The following is a 25,482-nucleotide window of genomic DNA, read 5'->3' as shown; positions in this document are numbered from 1 at the left end:
CCCGCCCTCCTCCCCTTCCACCACCCCTAGTTCGTTTCCCCGAGTTAGGAGTCTTTATGTTCTGTCTCCCTTCCTGATATTTCCCAACATTTCTTTTCCCTTCCTTTATATTCCCTTTCACTATTATTCATATTCCCCAAAGGCAAAAGAAACAAAAGCAAAAATGAACTATTGGGACTTCATCAAGATAAGAAGCTTTTGCACAGCAAAGGATACAGTCAACAAAACTAAAAGACAACCTACAGAATGGGAGAAGATATTTGCAAATGACATATCAGATAAAGGGCTAGTTTCCAAAATCTATAAAGAACTTATTAAACTCAACACCAAAGAAACAAACAATCCAATCATGAAATGGGCAAAAGACATGAAGAGAAATCTCACAGAGGAAGACACGGACATGGCCAACATGCACATGAGAAAATGCTCTGCATCACTTGCCATCGGGGAAATACAAATCAAAACCACAATGAGATACCACCTCACACCAGTGAGAATGGGGAAAATTAACAAGGCAGGAAACAACAAATGTTGGAGAGGATGCGGAGAAAAGGGAACCCTCTTACACAGAAGGTTCTTTCTTTCTTGATTTTATTATTTATTTGTAAGAGACACAGAGAGAGAGGCAGAGACATAGGCAAAGGGAGAAGCAGACTCCCTGCAGGGAACTCAGTGAGGAACTGGATCCCAGGACCCCCGGATCAGGACCTGAGCCAAAAGCAGATGCTCAACCACTGAGCCACCCAGGTATTCCTGGAAGAAAATTTCTGAGGCTACCTGGGCTATTCCTCCAGGGCCCTTCAAAGTCTCCTTGAAGAACAGAAAGCATGCTGTCAACTCCTACACTTTCATCCTGGGAGACAGAAGACAAAAGCCCCAGCATGTTTTCTGTCCCTTCCTGTGTGGCCAATACCCATGCAGATGTGGCCTCTCCTGTGAAGCCTGGGCTGGCTTCAGCACTAAAAGGACCAAACCAAACCCATTTCCTCTGAAAATAATTTAAAGCAATTTAAGAAGATCGAGGTATGAGGAATATTTCCTCATCAACTGTTGTTCCCAGTGACGTAAAGCTAGGTAGGATTTTAAATTATTGAATAGATCAACTTTGTTTGTCAACACACAGCAGTATTTGAGTTATTTTTTCAATAGGGATTAAACAAACTCATGAAAATATATTAATGCATCACTGCATTAGGCATACCTGATATATATAGTACAAATACTTAACTTTAAAAACTATGGATCCATAGGAAATGTACTGGACTTATTTGAATATGTGATAGATTTTAGAAAGACAAGCAACCCATATAATTGTTTGCCGTGGTATTTCGAGTTTTTCCAAGGAATTGTAATTTAACAGCAATGTTTTTCATGTTCCCAGAAAAAAAAAAAAAAAGGCTTAGAAAGGCAAGTATGAAACTAATAGGGAACTAACAGGTTTAAAAAAACAATGAAATTGCTGCACCATCCTTCTCTCCGGCTTTCTCTTGTCTCTGTGGGTCAGAAAACCTGAAGCCTTGGGGAGTAAGCAGACTTCTATTATACTTAATGGAAATATTATGTTGACTTTTTTTGGTGCATCCTCTTTTTGTAGGTCATAGTTAAACTGGACCTTGAATCCAGGAGTGCTTCAAAGAATATTTGCTGAAAGAATGGAATGTCTGCATAGTTTGCTGATATGTGGGATCATTAACTAGGTGCCATAGAAACTAGGCATTATAGGCTGAATTTATATAATGCATTACTTAAAAACTTAGCTCCTTGGTGAAGAAATCAGGCAAGGGAGCCTAACATAGTAAAAGCAGAGGCCTGTCACTACAACCTGTTTCATCTCTAACCTCTAATGGAGATTAGTCAAGGGAAAGGTGGATAGGATCTCTCTTTTTTTCTCTGCCTTGCCCCCCGCACATGGCATATGGTGCCTATACATGTGAGTGCATGCTGGGTATGGCTGAATGAACGTACACAAACATGTAACTTGCAGAGAAAGCTTACTATGAGTAGAAAAGAATTGGGCATGCCACACATTTTTGTATTGCCACTTTTCCTCAGAATCCAGAAGCAGGGACATCTGCAGTGTGTCAGGGAATGGAGACACTGGGACATGTCTGGTTATGATATCATTAAATGACCAATGAATTAAAGTAAGGGAGATGATCAGAGTGTGGCTCTCTCTGCTTTACAGATAAGCTGATATTGGAGTGTGCGAAATACGGTCTCACCAGGTTAGGAGTGAATGATCTGTTACTGATGAGAGGTAGTTGAAAAATAGTTCCACTTTAATTGTTTTATTGTCTACTTTGTATTATCAGGACTCGTGGGAGAGAAGAGTTATAGATAACAAAAGTGACATAACCCATGTGCCTAAGAAGCCTCTGTCAAAAGGCCTGAGATGCTTCCCTGGGAATATCACATTTCATTTGGCAAGAATCTCTCCTAGCATATCTGGAAAATACACCGGAAAGCCCTGTATGTACTGTTAACATGAGGCCTACAGAGAGGAGTTTAATCAATGGGATAGCAAACAAATATTTAGAAATGAAAAAGCTCGCCAGAGCCCAGTCTTTGCAGTGTCCTGTGAATCATTCATTGCCACTGGAGGGACAGGTGTGGTCTTAGTTAGCTCTGGAACTCCTTTAGGTGGATGACTACTGTGCTCTTTTAGTAACAAATTCATTCATATAGTATGTATGGTCATTGAGCAATGGACCCAGACATAAGAAAGGCCTGGGCTCCCATTCTGGTTTAATCCTCTCACAGCTGCCTGATGAAAATGGATTTCATCACTGTCTGAATTTCAGGTTTCTTACCTATAAAATGAAACTAATTTACTTCTCATATAGGGTTGATATAAGATTTAAGGAAGTAGTAAAAACTAGAAGCTTCATATAATGCCTGGTAGATACCTAGTCATTACTCAATTTTATGGTTTTGATCACATTTCACCAAAGCTATGATACCAACAATGATAAACTGGTCACTGGATTTAATGCCAACATTTTGGGGGAAAACAGCTTAAGTGTGCTATTTTAATTAATTTTTAACCGACTACCACTAGAATACATTAATCCTTATGGTGCATATTACTTTTCTATTTAGGTTCAACATTAATATTTGAAGCTAATCCTGCAAATACAGAGTCTGTAGTATTTTTTCTGAATCAATTTTGGCCATTAGGGATTACAGAGAACATCACGGTGACACTCTACCTTTCCTCACTCAGGCTTGTTATCTTGACATAGCACCTTTAGGACTGACAGTATAATTTGAGGTTTGTCAAAGAAGACCAGAGTCCCTTTTTTTCCCTCCCTTAATTGAATTACCTCTCACTGGAAGTTAAAAACTTCTTTTGAGAGAAGCCAGAATCTTTCTGACAAATTCTAATGCTTGAAAGACAGTACATTGTGTCTAAGAGGATATAGAAGATATTGATAGTCGGTTTGTTTATCTCTACATTATCATGGCTTGGGCCCTGATTGCTGCTGTATCACTGCTGCCTTTTGAGCTTAAAATCTTTGTTAATTTTGAGAAATTTTCAACTTTTATTGACATTATTTGAATTGCCTGACATGTGACAAGCAATCTGCTTATATAAAAAACTTACTTTCAGTGTAGCTGTTATAGGACAATCTTGAAAGATTTTTAAGCAACAATGGATGTTGTAAATCTGAGTTTAAAACTGTGTATGGAGATACTTGGGTGGCTCAGTGGTTGAGCATCTGCCTTTGGCTCAAGTCATGATCCTGGGATCCTGAGATTGAATCCTGCATTGGACTCACTGCAAGGAGCCAACGTCTCCCTTGCCTCTGCAGCTGCCTCTCTCTCTCTGTGTGTGTCTCTCATGAATAAATAAATAAAATATTTTAAAAAGCCAAAAAACAAAAAACAACTGTGTGTGATGGGGGCACCTGGGTGACTCAGTGGATGAGCATCTGCCTTTGGCTCAGGTTGTGATCCTAGGATCCTGGGATTGAGTCCTGCATCAGGTTCCCCATCTTTAAAAAAAAAAAAAAAACTAAGTGATGTTACCAATGAAAATTATTAACCAAAGGTGACTGTTGATTTGCAGATACTCTGTGTGTGAGTCGTGTTCACAGATGAGTAAGCAATGACAACAACCTCACAATTACCTCTCTGTCCAGTTGTTGACAAATTGCTTTTGACAGTCAATGTGAGCTGTGTCCCAGTTTAGGGAAACAGCAAACATATTAAAAAAAAATTAAAGTGCATCTTCAAAATTGAAAAGAATCAAGGAAAAATGATAATCTGTTGCACATCCTAGCTTGTTCCAATTATTATATATGACATTTCCTCAAATCCTCATCCTCCATATGGAAAAAGCACTTGGTTATTTTATTTTATTTTTCTGCTCTGTACTTCTGCAGGAACTCATTCTACTTGGTTTCTTCTCTGGAGGCTGATCCATTAACCTATTTGAGAATTTGAGCTCAAGAGATAGTGTATCTCACTGGTGTAGAACAGGAGAAAGAATGACTCTTGTACAAGCAGATTACAGCCTTACTGTTAGCCCTTGCAACTTTGTGGCTGCATGGCTTTGGTCAAGTTGGTGATCTCTTTGAACCTTAGAATCCTCATCTGTAAAATCACTATGATATACATTAAGATTCTATCTAACCTATTTGCTCCAATCACCATTTATTTCTCCAGGCGCCAGCATGGATCCAAGTATGGTGCCAAAAATATTGTAGCTTAAGATCATAATCAGAGATTATCATGATGATTGCAGGTATGCTTGCTGTTTCATAGTTTACAGAATATTTTCTTAAATGCTAGCTTCCTTAAGTTTTATAACAGTCCTGTGAGACAAACAGAGCAGTAATAACTTTCATAATTGAAAGCAGAGAAGGGGCTAATTTCCTCTACCATCCTTCTTGGGTTACCAGAAGTCAGATTTGCTACAGCTGTCTATTTATGTCACATTTTTCATTATTAGTGATTTCTGAGGGAGCATAGTTTGCTATTTAACAGGAATCTACAAACATGTGTTATTTATGTCTGAGAAACATTCAAGGGGCTTCACTTGGAGTGAAGTAGGATGTCAAAGGAAGGCTACCAGGCCAAAACAGGGCAGAGAAGAAGGTTGAAAGATTGGAGATAGGATTATGTTAAAGCTGTGGGGTTGTGAATAAAAGAAGAATATGCAGAAATAGCTCTGACAGCCATAAGAATGGTATCCTATGAATTAAAAACCTTCTTTGAAACCTCTGTGAGAGAATGTTGCACCTAGATATTTTTCCCTGCAGTCCCCTAACCCTAAACTTTTTGTACCCCTTGATCCAAGCACGATATCAGGCCTTGAGCCTGGATGAATTTCAGCCCTAGAATCACTAGTTGAGTTTCTGTGTGCCAAGTTCAAGCAGAGTGCAGGGTTTTTGGAATCCAGCTTTGGTGCATCCCATCCTGTAACTATGATATATGATAAAAGGGAATATTGCAGCCAAACTTGACTATGTTCAAAGCAAGGTGCTAGTGAAAGGATGGGACGGAAAATAAGTCCTAATGGATTAATGACTCATGATAAATGTTTTATTATAACAGCTTGTGAATGATTAGATAATTTTTACTTCCAAGAGTATAATTTAAATATTTTTGCCTGGACTGTTACCAAAGTAAATAAATCACTCAAGTATCTAGTTAATAGTCAAATCTTTATGTGCAAAAATTTTAAAAAATAGAAGATATTTTTTCTCAGTAAATAATCAATATTCAATTTACTAACTGCTTACTTTTGATAATATTTACTCTTGGATGAGCCAAATTACTAGAAAAAATAAGAACACTTTTAGTAGACCATGAAAGATATTCTATTTGACACCTGTCCGTTCAGCAAAATAAAAATAGAGTGGAGTAAAGGTTTTGGGGGGCAGCTGTAGTTGTTGGTAGAAGCCAAACATCTAATGAAACATTTTACTAAAGTTTTTAAAAATTTCCCTAATTATTCCAGGCCAATTCTTCTCTCACTAACACCCATGCAATTCCCACAGAGTACTGCACCGTGCCTATCTGAAGGCAGAAATCGAATGTGCTGTCCACTTGAGCTAATTTTCTTTCTCTGTGTGCTGAGGTCAAATTATCTTGGACACCCTTATGAGTCTGATTTATATCTTTTTAAAGGCCTGGAAACATATCACCTATTGACTTAAGCTTAGGATAAAAAATAAATGTTACCATAATTTAAAAGTGTGGTTCACGTGCCTCTTCCATCTGGATGAGTGATTTAGTTTTACTCGTTTTTACTTAACTCTTAAAAAATTATCTTCAGACATAACTGTTATAAAGAATGACCATTTTGTTCTGACCTCATTTTTGCAGTATTGTTGTTTTCTTCCTAAGACATATCAGGGCTTTAAAATGACCATGGGAAAGCTCTGTGTAGGACACATCTGGGAACAAAGCATAATCTATCCTCTTTTGTCTTGTGGGTCATCCAAATCAAGATGACTTTCATTATGCTTGTTATAAAGACTTTTAAAAGAATTAGTAAGTTGTGAAAGTCTCTTATAAATTCTAAAGTGTTTTAAAGATGACAAATGGTAGCATTTCTATGTGCTTTCCCATTATGGAAATAATTAGTAAGATGATATGATGTTACATTGGTTAAAAGCATACAAAGAGGTGCTCATTGTTTAATAGGTGCCTTTTTTTTTGTTTTGTTCACATTTGCAAAACCCATCTAACAAATATTTCTAGTTTATGATTTTTCTGGGCTATAAAAAGTCAAAATTTCATGTTCTTTCTTTCTATTAAGCAGAAATGTGATTGAAAAAAAAAAAAAAGAAGCTGATTTGTCTGAAATTCACAACTGTTCCAACCTCAAGGCTAAAGCTTCCATAGGAAAGTTCTGTCTTTTTCTTGAATGCAAAGATTTGCACAGTTAATTTGTCATTTATTTAAAAGCCAAAATGTGCACATATTTTTATTCTAATTGGGTAACTATAAAAGGAAATACCAACAATATATAGACTTGTCCATTTATTCCAGTTTGCCTTTTTCTATAACATTAATTTTATGAAAATAATATGAATTATACACAGTTCTTAATATTAGGACACTTTTATTTATCAATCACATTTTATTTTCTTAGAAGAATTGGATATCTGATATCTCTTGATGTCACCACTCTTGGATGAGGCAAGTAGATGAAGACAGAATTGTGTGTGTGTGTGTGTGTGTGTGTGTGTGTGTGTGTGTGTGTTTTATCCATATATTCATTTAGAGAGAGAGAAGTGGAAAGTGCAGAGGGAGAGGAAGAGAGAATCTCAAGCAGACTCATCTCAAGCAGAGCCCCATCTCACAACCCTGAGATCATGACCCTGATCTGAAATCAAGAGTTGGACCCTTGACTGACTGAGCCACCCAGGCACTCCGAGACAGAAATGCATATTATATTAATATTCAAATATACATTTCTTGGGGCTAGAAACTGTATTCCATAGGAATCGGTTTGCCTTTTATATGGTCTTCTCAGTGGGGCATTGTAAGAAATGAATATTGGAAAAATATATGGACAGTTTTATGTTTCTCTATGAGAGATGAAGGGAGTTGGACAGGGATCCCTGTTGGTATAAGGAGGACAAGGATGGAGAAGAGGTGGTTTATAGTGGTATTTAAGTTGATTGTTGAAAATGAGAATTTGTAAGAGGAGTAAGTGATACAGAATGAAGTTGGCAAGGTGAACTGGTAGATTAGTAGATGGCTCTAGTTAAAGACTTGATTGTGCTCCTTTTCTATTCTTTCCACAAATTACAATAGAAATTCTTTGGATTGTAAAATTGGTCAGCTCTTTTCTTTGCAAGGGACTAGCTGAAGTGACTCTTCAGTGTGAGAAGATCAGGTGGCAGGGATCGAATTCATAACATTTTAGAACAAAATTAAAATCAAGTGGGATCAAGTTTATGGATCTGAGTACTCAACAAACACATACTAAAATTTTTCATTTCTTCATTGGAGAGCAAAGAATACATTATAGTTTCTATTTTCAGTAGGGCTGATTTGACAAGACTGATACTGAATTGCAGTGCAGGTTTCATAGAAGAGGTAATCTACTATATACAAAGCACTGTGCTAGCCATTTTACCAACATTATCTTATTTCAGTCTCACAATGACCTTGTTTTTTATGGGGGCAGTAGGAAGTGCTCAGTTTTTGAAGAAAGGAAATGAAGTTCTAAGAGCTAAGAGTATTGCTCAAGGTCACACTGCTGGTGGTTTCCAGATTCATGATTTGAATTGAAGACTGTTGAATCCAAAACTAAGGGTAATAAAAAAGTAGGTGGACTTTTGAAAAACTATCTCAGTGTTTCTGCTAGGCCTCAAAACTGTTGCCCTTCCAAAATCTGCTCTTGGCACAGTTACTTTTTAGTTCACTTAATATGGGAGCTTTATTGGTACCAGTTATGAAAGGTACTATGGTGTATTTTCTCATTTTGCAACATCAGTATTAGAAGTAGGATATTAATTCAGAAGAGAATTCTTATGGAAATTGAAAGAAGTGGGGTGGAAATTGGCTGTGTTTATGTACATACATCTGTTTATATAAGACTTAATGTTCTCACCAAAGTGCACATTGTCCCATTTGATCCTGTTTTCCTACGGCTTATGTTGGCATGAATGGAGTCTTTCATAGGATTGTGATTGGAGGTGGTATTTACTGCCGCTTAGAAAAGAATCTGGACCACACATCTTGTCTAAAGAACATTGATTTCTCTAAAATAAATACTTATCATAGATTCTCTACACAGGAAAATGATTGTCCACCATGCATGGTAAATTTTGTTTATTTTCCTGGAAACCTGATTTCTCATCCAGTGGGTTAATCAACGAAGCATATATAAATAGACTACTGTTCCCTGCACCTTCCTCCTTTTCTCTTATTGTTATCATATGTGGTTGTAGCTTCCCCATAAAAGCTTGCCCAGCTTTAATTTCTTCTCCAAGATTTTTTTAAAGGTTTTATTTATTTATTCATGAGAAACACACACACACACACACACACACACACACATGGGGGGGTTGCGGAGAGGAAGAGACACAGGCAGAGGGAGAAGCAGGCTCCATGCAGGAAGCTTGACATGGGACTCGATCCTGGGTCTCCAGGATCATGCCTTAGACTGAAGGCAGTGCTAAACTGCTGAGACATATGGGCTGCCCTCTTCAAGATTATCATAAATGTGTATATGTGCATGACATAGACAATGATAATCAGTTAAGGTTTCCTTTAGTTTGTAGAATTTTCTGTTCCATCATTCTTACTTACATGTCTTTCAAAGTTCATGAATTGAAAAAAATCTACCTTATTTTTAACTTCACCAAGTGAAAGATACTGCAAAAGACATGTAAGTTATTGCATCTCTAGTGACTTATAGAATCTCTGACCCTTTCTTCTGGGTAAGGGATGTATGATAAACTCAACTTCATTTGATATTGTCTATGGTCCTTTTTGGATCTAGTGTTCTTTGATGTGTTGATTCAATGATTCCACATATATTTGGGTAGTATTACATGAATCATACAATTTTAGACAATGGAATATAGTAGTGGATAATAAATGTTCTACCTCATTAAATTGTATAATAGTAAGGGAGATGGATAATATGCATCAAAACAAATAAACAAGTAATAGAAATACTAGGTCAGAGAGTGGGATAAGTGCTGCAGAGAGAAGAAAATTACAATATGGGGCATAGAGAGTTGGGATTTCTTTTTTAGAAAGGATAGTCAGAGAAAATGTTTCTGATAAGATGCCATTTTACATCTGAACATTTCTGTTGAATGTCCAATAAAATGGATGACCTGGAGGAAGTGAAGTATTAAGCTATGCATATATTTGGGAGATGAACACTTTTGGCAGAAGAGAGGCAAAGATAAGAGTGATTATTGAGTCTAAGAAGCAGCAAGGCATGCAGTGTGTGAAGCAGAGCAAGAAGTTGAGAGAAATGGTTGGTGCTCAGATTGCATGGATATTTTTTAAGGCTGCAGCAAGGACTTAAAGAAGCCATTGGAGGGTTTTGATCATACATGTATCAGGGTCATGATAATGTACACTAAAAAATCAGTTTTACTATGTGATAATTTAAAAGATAAAATTTAAATATATCTTTGAATCTCTTTTGCCACTTTGTAGTGTTTGGAATCAAGGGTGAAAGCAAGGAATTCTGCTAGGAGTTTTTGGCAGTAACCTGAGTGCATGATGATAGTAGCTGGTATTAGAGTAGTTAAAAGTAATTAGATGCAAGAAATAAAATAAATAAAATAAAATAAAATAAAATAAAATAAAATAAAATAAAATAATTTTCTGACAGATTGGACATAAGGGATCAAAGAAAGGGAGGAGTCAGAATGACTTGAATTTTATGAGGGGTAGGGATGCAGTGAGCTGGAATACCTTGGAGAATGAAATTGCCATTCACTAAGATAATGAAGACTTCAGGAGGAACTGGGCTGTATGGAATGGACAAGTTAAGCTTGATATTTCTATTGGACATCCATTGAGGGTATTGTGGAAGCAGTGGGTCTGCAGTTCAGTGGAGAAGTCTTTAGTGGAGATACATTTTGGAAATCATCCACACATAGATAGAATTGAATCCTATGTGTCCAAAAGGATTCAATGGTTCCATCTGAAAGAGGAAACTTTCAGATGCTTTGATATTTAGAAATTGGGGATATGGGGGTGGACAAACAATGGAGACTGAAAAAAAAAAAAAAAAAAAACAACAACACTCAGCCAGTGAGCAAGTAAGGAGTTTTTTGTGACATTAAAGCTAGCTGTTTTGGTTGATTGTAGCAAAAGCAGCCTGACTGGATTGACTCAAGGAAAAATTGGAGAGGAAGAAATGGAGACACAGATTACAATTATTTTTTCCCAAAGGTTTTACTATAAAGAGAAGTACAGAAATATGGCAATAGCTGGATGGGGGCATAGGGCAAGGGTTGTGTTTGGTTCTTTTTAAATTTATTTATTTTATTATTTTTAATAAAGATTTTAAATATTTATTTATTTGAGAGAGAGAGAGAGTGAGCTAGCAAGCCATGAGGAGAGATAGAGGAAGAGAGAGAGAAATCTTCAAGCAGATTCCCTGCTAAGCAGTGGGCCCGACATGGGGCTCAATCCCAGGACTCTGAGATCATGACCTGAACCAAAATCAAAAGTTGGACACTTAACCAACTGAACCACCCAGTTGCCCTCAATTTTTAAAAATTTTAATATGGGAGATGCTTTTTTTATGTTATATGGTGATTGGAAGAGTTCAGGAGAGTGTGGCAGCAAGTAGAGATTTATAATTGTGCTTTTTGATAAAACATTCCTGTTGAATGTCCAATAAAACAGATGTATTTTGGCATTTGGGCGCCTCTTGGTCCATGGGTGGATGGGAATTCCCTTTACACTTTGTAACAGAGTCAGCACCATGACAGAAGCTCACCCATCACTCCATTTGCTAAGCTAATAAAGAGGCAATCAAAGGCCTGTGTGTTCACAAGGTAGGTTAGTATGATCAGAAAAGGAGATTTATGTACCACAGTGAGCCACAATATTAAAAGGTCACAAATAACATTTCCCTGTTAGTCTAATTTCTACATACCCTAAGGTCCTCTATTTCTGGCTTCTTTTAGGAAATTTGTTTGTGAGCAGTTGTGTCAACCCATGATTCCTAACCCATGGGGTACAGAATAAAGGAGGGAGGTAAGAAGTTCACAAGGAGAACTAGCATGGAGTCTTCCTGAACAAGGCTGAGCAAGAAGCCTTGTTCCTTGCCAAACTGGCCAGGGGAGGACAGTGCCCCTTTCTGCTGGAATATTCTAAGACTTCCTCCTAGCGCTGTGTTTTTGTGACAACAGGATAGATTTTCAACAACAGTGAGAAATCAGTCTCCCCCTCCATTCCTTGCTAATAAACAGAGCTATGTTTTCTTCTACTTTGGGTATACTGTATCAAATTGTTCCTCAGGAAATTTGGCTGTGTTTAACTTTCATCTTCTGTCAATGTCTCCTTTGCTTCAGATATCATGCCCAAAAGAATGTTCAGGTGCCTTCAGTCATATGATGTTCCACTGATTTAAGGGATTTGTAATGCTATCATCAATAGAGGCTAAACCAAGCTTTACTTTTGCCCAGTCTATAGTGTAAAAAAGTTATGTATGTTTTGGAGGAATGTTGAGGGTATATTTAGATTGACAAAAATTGTCCTTGCAAATATTAGAAGCACCTGTTTTTGTAGAAATAGCCATTTTATCATTACAGTAGACTGAGCAGGGACTCTGTGGGGCATTATTATGAAAGTTAAGTGATTCATGTGCAAAATAATGTTAAAGCCGCATTTCCTTACATTTTTAATTCATTTCTGCCCTGGACATTGATAAGAATGGCCATGAAAAATGGTTTAAGGTGAGTCAGTGGTCAGTAGCAATAGAAGAAATTCTGGTCAGTTGAGGCTGTCAGGTGAAATAGCAATCAGACATAGAGCTGGTTTCTTCCCCGTTTATCAAAAACAACAAAAACATAACTCTCGTTCTTACTTTAAAAAATAAGATAATAAGGGACTATTTTTATTATCAATTAGGAAGCACTAAGATGTAAAGCCTAATCATGGAGATATTTGGGGAAATAACGATCTCCCTAAAAGTGGCCTTTTGCAGCATTCGGGCTAATCCTAGTGTTTTCTTTTGATTACTTTGGGTACCATTTAGTCCACTTACTGTATCATCTTGTAATTGCTCTGAACAGTTTTTCATCATGATAGTAGTTACGTTCTCTCATTGTTTGACACAAAGTGTAAAGAAAAAAGTATTTAAAATGTCAGGCTACTTTGGTATGTTATACCACAAAGGATGGAACAGATGTTTTTAAATAAACATCAGCCCTGGTGTGCGTTAAGACACTGAGAGAGCCTTTTTCAGAAGCACGGGAAGCTCATGAATTTAAAGGAGGCTTAAATACTGTACTTTCACATAAAACCATAAAAAGTTGGCAGAAGTATCAGGGGCCAATGAATGGGCATAGAGCTGAACATGTTATAACTCAGATTACCAATAAAAATGTCAGCCTCAAATCTGAAGTGAATAGTTTTGTAATTCAGAACTGAAAGCATTTTTTAATTGCTTTCAAATGGAAAAACTTCATATAATTTAAGAAAATTTATCTACTTTATTATCAAGAAGGCTATTATTGCAGTAAAGGGAAATGGAGGATTTAAATGTCATTCCTAGCATCTAATTTCCTAGCTCTTTTATTGGGATGTTATTAAAACAAAACCAAATGGACTTTGCTACATCCATAAAAGCCAGCCAAGCAAAAGAGTTAATCTGAGCACTGTAGAATCATTAAATGTGGCCCGTGGCTGTAGCCTGGCTGGTGTGGGGTGAGATGTGCCCTGGGAAGCAGGTGTGATGTGTCAGCAGCAGTGTTTTGGCATTCTATAGCATGTGGAGCCTAAAGAGCAGCTGGATTCGAGAAGAGACGTGCCAGGGACAGTGACTATCTTTGTATCCAAGGGATCAGTTTCATCGTTTAACATACATTGTGAATCAACTAAAGACTTTGAAACAAATGGTGGTAAGGATTGGTTGATAGGGGAGGTCTTTTTCTCCTTTGGAAAGCAGTTCTGCTAGCTTACTAAGCGGGTGCCCAGGTTCTGTAAAACTGTGAGAGAGAGATTCTAGGTTTGGCACAATCAGAACAACCTATGGATGGTGGAAGGGTTTATAGGGTGCAATACAAAGGATATAAGGAAGTATTGAGGTGTCTGTGGCTGCGAGGAGAGAGCTGTACTTACCGGGAAGGCATGTAAAGGGAGAGAAACGTTTTCTGAGCATGTCTAGTATGCTGGGTATTGCTTCATTTGCTTTAATATTAGCTCTAGTCATAGTTCGCTGAGATTTTATCCCCAAGCCATGCTAAATACTTTGCATATGTTATTTCATTTACAATAATCTACTTCTCTGCCTTAAGATGATTCTAGCATCCAAATTTTTCGAATTATTTCTTTTTTAATAGAAATTGTATATATTCAAGGTGTACAACATGATGGTTTAATATACATGTACATAGTGAAACGATTGCTACAGTCATGCTAATGAACATATCTTCTCATACAGTTAGCGTAGTGTGCGTGTGTGCGTGTGTGTGTGTGTGTGTGTGTGTGTGTGATGAGAGCACCTAGAGTCAACTCTCTCAGCAAACTTCCGGTATTCAATATGGTATTATTACCTGTAGTCATCATGCTGTACATTAGATCTCTAGACTTACGCATCCTACATCACTGCAGCTTCATACCCTTTGAACAACATCTCCCTCTTTCTCCCACCTCCTGCCCTTGGAAACACTCTTTTGCTTTCTGCTTCTATCTATTTGACCTTTTTAGATTCCACATATATGTGGATGATGCAATTTTTCTGGTCTGTGTCTGGCTTATTTCACTTAGCAGACTGTCCTCCATGTTCACTCACGTTGTTGCAAATGATAGAATCTCCTTTAATAAAGCTGAATAATGTTCCAGTGTGTATGTGAGCCACAATTTCTTTTTTCATCCATTGATGGACACCTAGGTTGTTTCCATATCTTGGCTCTTGTGAATGATTTTGCAATAAACATGTGGAGCTGCCTCTTCAAGATATCAATCTCATTTCCTTTAAGTATATATACAGAAGAAAAATGGCTAGATCATATGGTGGTTCTCTTAGTTTCTTGAAGAGCATCCATACTGTTTTCCATATTGTCTGTACCAATTTACATTCTGTAATAATTTACATTCCCAACATGTACAAGGTTTCTCTTTTCTCCACATCCTTGCCAGCATTTGTCATCTCTTCTCTTCTTGATAATAGCCTCCTAACAGTGTGAGATAATATCCATTGTGGTTTTGATGTGCATTTTACTGATGATTAGTGATGTTGGTTATCTTTTCAAGTAACTACTGGCTTTTTGTATGTCTTCTTAGGAAAAGTGTCTATTTGGGTCCTTTGCCCATTTTGAAATTTTTTGTCGTTGTTGTTACTATTAAGTTGTAGGAGTTTCTTATGTATTTTGGATATTTTTAAAATATTTTTGAGATTTATTTATTCATGAGATACAACACACACACACACACACACACACACACACACACACACACACACAGATGCAGAGACATAGGTAGAGAGAGAAGCAGACTCTATGCAGAGGGCCTGATGTGGGACTTGATCCCAGGGCTCCAGGATCATGCCCTGGGCTGAAGGCAGACCTTCAACCACTGAGTCATCCAGGTGTCCCTGTATTTTGGATATTAACTCCTTATCACATAAGTGATTTGCAAATACATTCTCTCAATATGTAGGTTTAGTTTTCATTTTGTTGATTATTTCTTTTGCTACATAGTGTTCTATTCTTTCTATTTCTTGTTACACACTCTCTTTCATGTAGTCACGGGTATCTTGGAGCATGCAATGACAACTTGATTTCCGGTGAAAAGAAACATTGCTTTCAGTTTCAAAATCTAATACATGCTAGAACCTGTATTAAACAATTACAAACCTATAATTGTGTATGGAAGTTGCTCTTCTAGGCACAGACATTGGGTAATGAGTTCAAAGGTGAAAGTCATATCCTTGTTTATAATGCGGCACATTATATATACCAAGGCAAGCCCTGCCCTGAGAATTATGGAATCCTCCTCTGTCTGCATGTATTCTGTGTTCTACATTTCACCTGAAAAAGGCAAAACTGATGCCATTGCGAATGAATCTGTCAGGTCCTTGGAAACCACATTATAGAATTATCGAAAGGAACTTCAGAAATCATTAATCTAGTCCCCTCATTTACTGAAAAGGAAACTGAGGCTCTGAAAGAAGCTGTAACTAAATTGTGAGCTCTTTATTTTTATTTTTTTTTTTAAAGTCAGAAGCCAGAATTTTTTTTTTTTTTTTTTTTTTTTAATGATAGTCACAGAGAGAGAGAGAGGCAGAGACATAGGCAGAGGGAGAAGCAGGCTCCATGCACCGGGAGCCCGATGTGGGATTCGATCCCGGGTCTCCAGGATCACGCCCTGGGCCAAAGGCAGGCGCCAAACCGCTGCGCCACCCAGGGATCCCTGTGAGCTCTTTAAAGACAGAAGCAACCCTCAGTCTTGTTTTTTTTTTTTTTTTGCAGCCCTGCAGGCACATAGTGCCTGACATAAAGTGTACACTCAGGTATATGCACCTTCGAGTGATACATACCTGGTATTTAAGGAGAGTGTTAAGATGAATATGTATTCATAAACCCTATGCAAAATATATTTCCAATTCTCCAGCAAGCCTTACTCACCTGTGGAATCCTACAAAAGGTACCCAACATTCCATTTGGGTTACAAATACTTAGACATGCCCAGAACTTCTGGCTGGTACCCTTTTCATAAGCCCACAGAGCATAGTGGGGGAATTTAATCACAATGACATCTACCTCTGGGACTCCAGGGCTTGTGGAATTTTCTAACAAAGTTCTGCTTTGCATACTATATGAATTTGTTTATTTTAAAGGATCTCCAGAAAAGGCAGTATCTTTGAAAAGACCTGCTATCCAAAGTACAGTATTTGTTGCTTTTTCTTGTAAGACATCTGGAATATAGCTAGAAATTTCAGACCCCTAGAATCTTAGTTTTTTTTTTTTTTCCTTTGGGATGAAAGCCAAATTATAACAATTTGGGATTTCTGGAAATAATAATATTATTTTACAGTAGGAGTTTTGTGCCCATTTCAGACTATAATTTCAAATTCCCTTTTCACACTCAAGGGTACAGTGATGAATGGTACCAGCTGTGTAATTGTATGTATGGAGTTCCTCAGTAGACAGCAGTGTAATAATATGAAGCCTCAGTGCTAATGGTAGTCAAGCCTTGGCAACGTTTAGCTTCTGCATATGCTCTGTTCATCACTATATCACAGCACCCCTGAGCTGCATGCAGATTTCCTATTTCAAGTCAGAAGGTAGGTGCATTTCCTACCTATGTTACCTAATTATCTAGGCTGGGAGGTTCAGGCAGTTTAAGGAATTGCCCAGTCTTTACCACTATGGGCAGAGACTGACCTGACTTTATTTCTGCCCCAGGAGAACTATTCCTTCTTCATGCAGTAGATCCTTTCCTGTCTACTTCAGAGCACAACATGTTTAATAGCTATTTGGCTTGAGGAGAAGAGCTGCCCTAGTTGATGACCTTTAAGGTCAGTTGTTGCAAAGTCCTATTCAGGAAGATGGCCCATGGAGGCACCTTCTGTAGCCCAAGAATCAGCATACAAACTATTGGGCATATATCTGCATAGTGGAAGCAGCTGGAGTCACAGCAAGAGGGTGGCACAGCAGAAATGTGCAAGTCCTCATTCTGATCCTCATCCAGAAGTGGCAAACTGGCAGACTGCTGGCTGGACCTGGCCTCAGAGTGTTTAGTTTGGCTGGCACAGCACACGCCCACACAGTGTTCTACATTTGAATTATTTAATCACAAAAAGGGGGGAGGAATTTCACATAAATGTTAAAGTTTCTAAACTCTCTTGAAAAACACTTGGGCAACACTTGGCCCTGACTTCCCCCTGCCCCACCAAGAAAGGCTATAAAACAGCAGTTTTTGCCCTCTTTTAGAGAAACCTGGTGACCCAGTTTTCCATAATCCCTCATACTCCCTTTTTTCCCCAAACTGAAGTCTTATCACCGGTTCCTGGACAACAGTGTCACTCATTTAAGTTCCTGAATGGACCCTATAAATACATGAGTTTGTTGAGCAGGACAGTACTTCTGACCCATTTTGTAGGGACTGGAGCTGAAAAGTTGTTCCTAAGGGTATAGTGAGGTGGTCTTTTTTTCTAGATTCAGATGACTTTTGGAGTCACCTGATTAAATATCACAGACATTACTTTTACTCCATGAAGAGCATTGTGTTGTTTGAATTTTTAAGCAACTTTATAGGCTGTCAGGTAAAATAATGAAGACAAAGTCTGTTTTTATACTTGGTTAATGCATTCATTAATTCACCCAACAAGTATTTGTTGCATGTAACTTCAATAAAGATTTTCCAAAATCCTAGTCAAAATCCTGGTAAAGCATTACCAGCCACTGCAGAAATCCTTCCTGTTTCTGTTCCAATCTCAACTCCATCCCCTGTCCCCCTAAACAAAGTAAGTATTCATCTGATTTTTAGGGTAATCCCTTTTTTATTACTTTTTAGTTTACCACTCTCACACATATATTTATAGATATTCTTGTTTTGTCTTTTTCTTTTAAATGTTTTTTTTTTTAAATATAGCTGTGTCTTTTAGTCTACACGGTCTCCCTCCAATGCTTTCTTTTCCCATAGCTTATCATGTGACATTTATACTCTTCCAAATTCTGAATTTTTCAATTGCACAGACATGGTGCAATTCAACAGGTTCCTCTGTTTTCCTGAAAATTGATTTCTGAATCCAAAGGCTTAATCAGACCTTTTTTTTTGAACTCTGTTTTTTGTGAGATTCCTTTATGTCTTATTTTCTACATATTTTGATTTTGTCTTCTTCACCAGGAGACACACTGTCTGGTTTCTTGTTGGAGATATCAGCAGCTATTGATGCTTGTATTCACTTCTATTGTTGCATAACAAAGTAGAAAGATTTAGGAACTTAAGACAACATTCATCTATTAATTTACAGCTCTGTAGGTCAGAAGTCTAGCACACTGTAGTTTCTCAGCTCAGGGTATCACAAAACTGAAATTAGGATGTCTTACCAGGCTGAGCTCTCATCTGGAAACTCTGGGCTTTCTCCACTTCCACACTCATTCAGCTATTGGTAGAATTTAGCATCTTGTGTTTGTCTTCTTGCTAGCTGTGGTTTAGGGCTTCCTGATAATTCCTAGAGTTCTCTAGGATTCTGAAGTCCTTTCATGTGGCCCCCAACCTTCTCAGCATCAGAGAATTTCCCTTTATTGAATCCCTTTCATGCTTTGAATCTCACTGAAGGCCTCTTCTGAGGACACCAGCAGAAGAAAATTCTGTGTTTAAGGAGCTCATTTGATTAGGTTAGACCCACTTACATAATCCTCCTATTTTATGGCCAATTGATTAATGAGCTTAATTGCATCTGTAGTTTCTTTTGCCAGGTAAAGTAATAAAGTTAGACTTCTGGTTTCAGGTTCCACATGCAAGGAGTTTGGAAGTTGCCATGTCATCCTAACAACATACAAAGCTTGGGCAGCCCCGGTGGCGCAGTGGTTTAGCCCCGCCTGCAGCCCAGGGCATGATCCTGGAGACCCTGGATTGAGTCCCAGGTTAGGCTCTCTGTATGATGCCTGCTTCTCCCTCTGCCTGTCTCTCTGCCTCTCTCTCTCTCTCTCTCTCTCTCTCTGTCTGTCTCTATGAATAAATAAATAAACTCTTAAAAAAATAAAAAAAAAACATACAAAGCTGAACAAACTGGATAATCAACAACAACTCTTCTTGGATCCATAGAGAATGAAAGACACTGGGCAAACTCCTGCCCCCAGGATTGGAGAGTCAAATTTACCACAGTAGACATTCAGAAGAGAACCAAGGCTGGGATAGGAAAAACTGGATTATGACTGAAGCATTACAGAAAGTTCAGTGTGAACAACTCTGAAATTTAAAATCTCTAGGGGGATCCGGATATAGGAGGTTCCCACAATATTATGAGATATATCTCTAACAGCAAAACCTGATTCCTACAGTAAATGTCAGAGGAAACTTCCCTCAGGCTTCCAGGAGGGAGAGAGGAAAGGGAACCATTTCTAATTAGTCCAGAGCACTCTATTCTTCTAAACAAAAACTGTCCTCAGAGAAACTAGCTAATGAGAGTCTGCCTGGCTGGTATATTATCAGAGCCTAACTGATCTGAGGAAGTGGAATACCCAACTCCAGTCTGTTCTACCCTCCCACTTAGGGGAAGGGAAACACTCAACTCAGCCCAGTCTAGGCATCCTGTTCCACCTTGAGCAGGAGATGAAGGGAGAAAAAACTGGAAAACATTTGTGAAGAGTATAGCCTAGGATGCATAGGCTCACTGAGAGACCTAATCATAGGACTACAGAATGCTCCCCTCCCTACCTCTCATCCCCCCACCACAGCACTAAAGGACTATTTACAGTAGTTTCTTTAACCCACTATGTCATGTCTAGCTGCCAAGGAAAAATTACGACATACCAAATACAAAAACAAAAACAAAAACAAACAAACAAACAAAAAACACAAAACTACAATTTGAAGAGACAGGGTGAACATCAGAGCCATACATGGCCGGGATTTTGTAATTATCAGACCTGGAATTTAAAACAACTATATATTTTTTAAATTGAAGTACAGTTGACATAAAATGTTATATTAGTTTCAGATGTTCAACATAGTGTTTGACAACTCTACACATGATGCTATGCTCACCATCATCATCATTCAATGCTGTTACAATACCATTAAACATATTCCCTAGGCTGTGCCTTTCATCCCCATGACTTATTCATTCTATAACTGGAAGCCTGTATTTCCCAGGCACTCCTTTTTTTTCACCTGTCCCTCACCTCCTTCCCTCTGGCAACTACCAGTTTGTCTTCTGTATTTATGGGTCTGTTTCTGCTTTTTCTATTTATTTACTTGTTTATTTATTTATTTTTTTGTTCTTTAGGTTCCACATATAAGTGAAATCATGTGGTATTTGTCTTTCTCTGACTGACTTATTTCACTTAGCGTAATACCCTTCAGGTCCATCCATGTTGTTGTAAATGGCAAGATCTTATTTTTTCTTATGGCTGAACAATATTCCTCTGTGTGTGAGTGTGCGTGTGTGTGTGTGTGTTTGTATGCCACATCCTTTTTATCCATTTACCTAGTGATGGACACCTAGGTTGCTTCCATAATTTGGCTATTGTAAATAATGCCACAATAAACATGGGGGCATATATCTTTTCATATTATTGGTTTGGGTTTCTTTGGGTAAATGTCCAGTAATGGAATTACTGAATTGTATGGTATTTCTATTTTTTACTTTTTGAGGAACCTCCATACTGTTTTCCACAATGGATGCACAAATTTACATTCCCACCAAGAGCGTGTATAAGGCTTCCTTTATCTCCACATCATTGCCAATGCTTGTTATTTCTTCTTTTTGGTACTATTCATTCTGACAGGCATAGGTGATATCTAATTGTGGTCTTGATTTGCATTTCTTTGATGATTAGTGATGTTGAGCATCTTTTCATGTGTCTATTGGCCATCTGTAGATCTTTTTAGGAAAAATATTTATTCAGATTCTTTGCCCATTTTTAATCAGATTATTTGTGGGTCTGTGAGTGTGTATGTTTTAAGTTGTATAAGTTCTTTATATATTTTGGATGTTAATCCCTTATCAGATATATCATTTCCAAATATCCTCCTCCATTCAGTAGATTGCCATCTCATTTTGTTGATGGTTTCCTTTGCTGTGAAAAAGCTTTTAATTTTGGTATAATCCCAATGGTTTATTTTTAATTTTGTTTCCCTTGCCTTAGGAGATCAATATAGAAAAATGCTTTAAAGGACAATGTCAAAGAGATTAATGCCTATGTTTTCTCCTATGAGTTTTATGGTTTCAGGTTTTACATTGAGGTCTTAGTTTATTTTGGGGTATAGTATAAGAATGTGGTCCAGTTTCATTCTTTTGCATGTAGCTGTCCAGTTTTCCCAGAACTATTTATTGAAGAGACTGTGTTTTCCCCCATTGTATATTTTTGCCTCCATTGTGGTATATTAAATGACAATAAGCATGGACTTATTTCTGGGCTCTCTATTCTGTTCTCTTGACCTATGTGTCTATTTTTGTGCCAGTACCATACTGTTTTATGAGAGCTTTAAAATAACTGTGATTAATATGCTAAAGGCTCAAATGAATAAAATAGAGAGCATGCAGAAACAGATGGGCAATGTAAACAGAGAGATAGAAATCCTGAGATACAACCAAGAAGAAATGTTGAGTAAAAAACAAAACAAAACAAAAACAAAAACATTGTAACAGAAATGAGGAATGCTTTTGATGGGCTTATTAGTAGACTACACAGGGTTGAGGAAAGAATCTCTAAGCAAGAAGATTTATTAATGGAATCTCAAAAACTGATAAGCAAAGAAAACAAAGAATGAAATAAAAAGCTAGAACAGAATATTGAAAGAAAAAGTTTACTATAGAAGTTGTAACATACATATAATCAGAATATTGGAAGGAGAGCAATTGAAGACATTTGAAACAATAATGACTGGGAATTTCTCCCAAATTAATGTTAGATATCAAATCATGGATCCAGGAAGATCAGAGAACACCAACATGAGAAATGCAGACAAACAAACAAAATCCCTGTATCTAGGTAAATAATTTCCAAAGTACAGAAAATCAAAGAAAAATTTTATAAAACACTGATGCTGGGGTGTGGGGGCCTTACCTATATAAAAGAACAAAAACAAGAATTATATCCAATTTCTCCTTAGAAATCATACAAACAAGAAGAGAGTGAAGTGAAATATTTAAAGTTTTGAGTGAAAAAAATAATCAATCTAATATTCTGTAACCAGAAAAATTATCCTTCAAAGTGAAGGAGAAATAAATACTTTGTTAAACAAAAAAAAAAAAATTATTGAGAGAATTTGTTGCCAGGAGACCTGCCTTCCATGAAGTACAAAAAGAATTTCTTTAGAGATAAGAAAAATAATAAAGATCAGACTCAGATCTATATAGAGAAAGAAAGAGCATTGAAGAAAGAATAAGTGAAAGTGAAATAAAAACTTTTATTTTTTCTCATTCTTAATTGATTAATATAACAGTTTGTTAAAAATAATAGTATGGGTGCCTGGGTCGCTCAGTCAATTGAGCATCAGCCTTTGGCTCAGGTCATGATCCTGGAATCCCAGGATTGAGCCCAGTGTTGGACTCCCTGCTTAGCAGAAGTCTGCTTCTCCTTCTCCCTCTACCCCTCCTTGCTTGTGTTCTTACTCTCTCTCAAATAAATAAATAAAATATTTTAAAAAATAGTAGTAACAATGTATTCAATTACATTGTTTATCTATATATCGTGTATATGCCTATTTATGTTTATATATAGATGAAATGAATGACAACAATGATACAAGGGATGAGAAGAAGGAATTAGGCTTAATTTGTTTCTTTTTTTTTTTTTTAAGGTTTTATTTATTTGAGAGAGTGAGAGAGAAAGCATGAACAGGGTGAAAGGCAGAGGGAGAGGGAAAAGCAGACTCTCCACTGAGCAGGGAACCTGATGGATGTGGGGCTCAGATCCCAGGATCCTGAGATCATGACCTGAGCTGAAGCCAGATACTTAACCAACTGAGCCACCCAGGCACTCCAGAACAAATTTGTTTCTATAAGGTACTCATATTACCCATGAACTGCTATAGTGTTATTTGAAAGTGGTCTTGGGTTAGTTGTAAATCTGTATTGAAAACTCTAGGGCAACCCATTAAAAAAAGGAGGAAAAAAAGTATAACCAATATGCTGACAAAAGATAGAGAAAAAATGTGCAATTAAAACTACAGAAAGCATAAAAATGTGAAAGAGTGAAAGACAAAGCTAGGAACAAAGAAAAAAGGAAACAAATAGAAAACATTAACAAATATGGTAGATATGAATCTACCCATATTAATAATCACTTTGAATGTCAACAATCTACATGCACCAATTAAAAGATAGAGATTGTCAGAGTAGATAAAAAATGTGACCCAACTGTATATTGTCTATGAGAAACCCATTTTACATATAATACACATTAAATTAAAAGTAAATAGATAGAGAAAAATACACCATGCTAACACTAAAAAGACTGCAGGAGTACCTCTATTTGTTCCTATATTAATTTCAAGCAGAGAAGACTTCAAAGTCAGAAAAATTATCATGTATAAAAATGGGTATTACATAATGATGAATGCATCAGTTCTCCAAGATGACTTACTAGTTCTTAATGTGTATATGCCTAACTATAGAGCATCAAAGTACATGGGGCAAAAATTGATACAAATTGCAAGGAGAAATATATGAATCAGCTATCATGGTTGGAGACTTCAACATCCCCTCACAAAATTAGACATATCTAGCAGGCAGAAAATTTGTAAGCATATAGTCAGATTAAACAATACCATTAATCAACAGTATCTAATTGACATCTATTGACTATTTTATCTAATAAAAGCAGAATAATATTTTTTTCCTCAAGCTCACATGCAATATTCACAAAGATAGGCCACATTATGGGCCATTAAAACAACACATTTAAGAGAATAGAAATCACAAATCTTTGCTTTTAGACCACAAGGGAAGTAAACTAGAAGTCAAGAAGAGACAAATAACTAGAAAATATGTGGAGATTAAATAGCACATAGGTCAAAGAATATAAAACTTTAAAGTATTTTGAGAAACTGAATAAAAATGAAGACACAGCTTATCAAATTTGTGCTCTCCAGCAAAAGCAGTGCTTATAGGGTAGTTGATAGCATCAAATACATTAGAAAATAAGAAATATAAGGGTGCCTGGGTGGCACAGTTGGTTAAACTTCTGCCTTTGGCTCAGGCCATGATCTTGGGGTCCCGGGATTGAACCCTGTGTGGGCTCTCTGCTTAGCAGGGAATCTGCTTCTCCCTCTGCCTCTGCTCCTTACCTCTGCTTGTGCTCTCTCTCTCTCTCTCTCAAATAAATGAATAAAATAAATAAATGAATAAAATCTTAAAAAAAGAAAGAAAGATCTAAAATCAATCTATGTTTTTACCTTGGGAAACTAGAAAAGGAAGAGCAAATTAAATCCAAAGTGAGAAAAGAAATAATTAGACTCAGAGCAGAAATCAATGAAAATAAGAAATCACAAGAGAAAATCAATAAAACTAAAAGCTGGCTTGTTGAAAAGATCAATAAAATTGAGAGGACACAAACTACTAATATCAGAAATGAAAGATGGCATGCACATCACTGAAGCCCGTGAAGATTAAAATTATGAGAAAGGAATATTACTGAGCAACTCTTTGAACAGCACTCACAAATTTATTAACCTTGATGAAATGCACCAATTCCCTGAAATATGCAATCTGTCAAAAATCACATAAGAAGAAATAAATGATCTGAATAGGCCTGTATCAAAGAAATTGGGTCAATAATTAATATGCTTCAAAACAGAAAGCACTAGGCCCATAAGGGTTCATTGGTTAATTCTACCAAACATTCAAAGAAGAAACTGCATCAACTCTGTAATCTCTTTCAGGAGATAGAAGCAGAGGGAATATTTCCTAACTCATTCAATGAAGCCAGCATTACTCTAATACCAAAACCAGACAAAGATATTACAAGAAAACCACAGACCAATATCCCTCATGTTATAGATACAAAGATTCTCAACAAAATATTAGCAAATTGAACCCAAAAAAGTATAAAAAGAATTATAAACCGTGACCAAGGGGAATTTTTCCAGGTACGCAAGCCTGGTCCAACATTTGAAAATCAAAATCAATTATTGTAA

General features: G+C 37.0%; 1 long non-coding RNA gene across 1 annotated transcript in view; it reads left to right on the top strand.

Moving 5' to 3' along the window:
* The window catches only part of LOC112932096 (uncharacterized), a 212,897-nt gene that overhangs the window by 53,818 nt on the left and 133,597 nt on the right, over nucleotides 1-25,482 (top strand). The window lies entirely within an intron of this gene.

Source organism: Vulpes vulpes, chromosome 8 (genome assembly GCF_048418805.1).
Source record: "Vulpes vulpes isolate BD-2025 chromosome 8, VulVul3, whole genome shotgun sequence".
Lineage (NCBI taxonomy): Eukaryota > Metazoa > Chordata > Mammalia > Carnivora > Canidae > Vulpes > Vulpes vulpes.
The sequence above is the reverse complement of the archived record's forward strand: the minus strand, read 5'-3'. Positions and strand labels throughout refer to the sequence as shown.